The following is a 3501-nucleotide window of genomic DNA, read 5'->3' as shown; positions in this document are numbered from 1 at the left end:
AAAAAAAAAAAAAAAAAAAAAGTGTATTTTCATTTTCCATTGACTATATTTGTTCTTTTTTGTCTTTTACACGCACATGTGCACACACACACACACACACACATATGAAAAAATATAACCTGATATAAGACTGATACTGTTTTGTGGAAATCTTCAATAACCTTTTAAACGCATTTGTCTAATATAATTATATTTTACGTAGTCCTGAATAATTGCCATCCTGAGAACTCTTTATTCTTTATCTAGGACCATACAGCAAATTCTCTTGCTTTCTGTATTATGGTCTTTGTTATTTTCTATATGCTAGGTCTGGAGGTATTAGAATATTTCAAATTTGTATAACTGGAAAATATTTCACTTTTAGTTTTCAAAAGTGTGTTTGCTAAATATAAAATTCAATGAAGGCAAATATTTTTTCCTTCAGTCCTTTGAATACATTAGTCTAGTTTCTTACACACTTGCTCTTTTTTTTTCTAATGTGAAATAAGACGCTATTTAATTTTGTTCTTCAGTAGCTAATATTTTTTTCTATGTATATGCTTTAATGATTTTTTTATTTACCATTAGTTTTCAACAATTTCATTTTTGTGTAACTTGGTATTATTTTATTCATATTTCTTCTGCCAAAGGTTCATTTTTCTTGGAAACGTGGTGCTATAATTCTAACTAAATTCAGAAATTTTAAATCTCTAAATATTTATTGACTATCTCCTGCTACTTTGAGAATTCTAATTATATGAATATAAGTTTCTCGATTCTGGCACACAATGAACTATTATATGACTGATCTATAACCTCTTTGTTCTTCATGTTTATTTTAGACAATTTTCATTGTTATATTCATTTAAGCTTGTAAATAATTTTTTTACAATGTGCAATCTATTACTAATCTCATGTTATGTATTTATCTGGAAATATTTTTCTAAAATTCACTGTCTACATCTTATATATTTCACATTTCAGTATCTATCTACAATGTTTAATTTACCATATAATTATTCTTGATTTTCAATAAAGTTAATAATGAGTAAAAACAGTTAGAATTATATATAAAACCTCTGAAAATACAACCATACTTAAGACATTACTTTGTCTAAGATGTTTGATATTCAGGCAGATAGATTAAGCTCAACTGCCTATGTTGTAGAGTAATAATAATAAGCTTCTCTTCTGGAGGGTTAACAACCTATGTTTGCAGACCAAAAATTAGAGAAAATGAAGGGCTGTAAGGACAACCAACATTTTGGTCCTAGCCTTTTAAGGTCAGTGAAGACTCAGGACATATGAGAACTTGTACTGTAATGTCATGTAACTCGGTAATGTCCCAAATTTTCTGATCAAGGAGATTATGGGGCCACAGAGGAAAGTGATCAATGAGGTAGAGTGTGCCTAAGGAGAGTCACATGGAGAGAAAACATCCTCTCAGGCTTTCACAGAGAGCAAATTGGTCAAGCAATGGCCGTGACTCATCCACATGGCTGACACTGACAAAGGATCTACAAACTGTGGTGCAGGGTTTCAGGATAAATCCTGAGGGGATTTGACTGATCTTGGCAGATATAAAAGTTACATTTCTTGTTATATAGGTCTTGATTTATCTTGGTCTTAACCATTTAGCAGAAAAGAATAAAAACGAAGTATAAAAAGGAAAGCCATATTAATATGCTGAGCTGTAAAAGGCTGCAAGCCAACAACTTCTAACATTGCCAGTCCTATTGGAAACCCACTGCTATTATGGTCCACTAGACTATATTGGATTCTTTTGCTGAATTCATGCACCTACAATACTTAAATGACAATGGGATACCCTTCTCTGACAAAACTAAACAAAAAAAAGGGGATACAAAAAAAGGACCATTTTGTATCTGTATATTCAAAAGAGTTAGGATAGATATACAGCTACTTTCTCTTAATTCAATGGATAGAAAGATTTGTTCTATTAGTGTTTGGACAGGATATCATGTCTGTATCTTGTACTATGAATAACCACTAAGAAGACAACAGAATGCAATGTATTAATTATTTAAACTGTGCTACTAATCTGTTTTGAGACCGTTTCATTGCTATTTGTTTCTCAATAAATTTATTTTTAAAATAAAAAATAAAATAAAATAAAGATAGTAATGTAAAAAAGGATCTTACCAATAAAATATAACTAATTTTAAAAAGTAAATAAAATAAATTCTTAGATTTTTTTTAAAAAGGCATTACCTAACAAGCCCTGATTTTTCAGCTCATATTGGGCTTACTTCAGTCAAAGTTAAAATATTCCCCAACACGTTTCAGTGTTGAATATATCCCTAATACATAGGTTAATTTGTGCATGCCCTGAGTACACTACAGATAAGTGATTTGATATTTCCAATAAACCCATAAGAATGAGACTTATGAGCTTGATATTATGTATTTGAAGAACAAAATTTGAAAGCACTTAAAATTCGCTTCACTGGAATTAGTAAGGACGTTTCCTTAGTGAGGTGTTCAGATTGGTTTCTTGTAGGTTTTGTGTTGAGATACTCCCTCAAGTTCTAAGATCAAAGAAAGAACAATAAAAAACAGCCATAAAACTATGTTTTAAAATGAAAACAGGAAAAGCCCTGCTCAGCCAAGACTTCTGAGCTCTGCTGGGGTCTTCTGATTCCTGAACCAAAACCAAGTGACTTTGTATCAAATGGACATAATCCAAAGTAGAACAAAATGATGCAAGACTGAAGTAAGCTTCACTACTTTTTGAACCCAAATTTTGTGTTTCAGGACTATGTAATGTCACATTACACAATTCAACATTAACATTCGTACCTTAGAAGCTTGTTACGTGAAAACATTATGAGTTCTGTGGACTTTCCAATCACTGTACGGCAGCTCAGTAGCCTGCCCCCAGTTCTCCTGCTCATTATTTGAGCATGTGAAATACAAGCTTCTTAACCTGCCTCAGAGCTACTGGATTCCAGCCCTAGATGCAAGGCCAGGAATCTACAGACCAAGTACCCATTTGCTCCTGAAATCACGCCAGCTTGGAGACCGCTAAATCCATAGCTATGAACGGAGAGCAAGTTGATGTAGACAAAGCATACCTGTGGCGCCCGGGCTAGCAGGTGGATGCTCATTTTCATGCTTTGCCTGTTTTGATTCAAAACAAACATAGTCTTATGATCTTGCAGGTTAGATGGCACTGACAGATGTTATCATATAATTCAAATCAACTTTCTCAGATTTCTTATGTAGGAAACTAGAATGGACACTTTTAAGGGCACCCAAAGGGCTTGAGCAGCCAGACGAAATGATGTTGCTGTGGTATGTGCAGAGCTTGCTAAAAGCCTGTGCTGCATCTGCCTGTTAAAAATCCTCCTACTTGTGCTCTCACCTGATCTGTACAGGCTGAGAGACAGGAGCAGTGTCACTGCTCCTGCATTCCAGATGAAGTGCAGAAAGATGAAAATGCCAAGTACGGAACCTAAGGATCAAAACTAGCACCATATTCAACGTTCCTGGAAAATGAAA

Source organism: Octodon degus, unplaced genomic scaffold, assembly GCF_000260255.1.
Source record: "Octodon degus isolate 3935 unplaced genomic scaffold, OctDeg1.0 scaffold00174, whole genome shotgun sequence".
NCBI lineage: Eukaryota > Metazoa > Chordata > Mammalia > Rodentia > Octodontidae > Octodon > Octodon degus.
Note: the sequence above shows the minus strand (reverse complement) of the source record.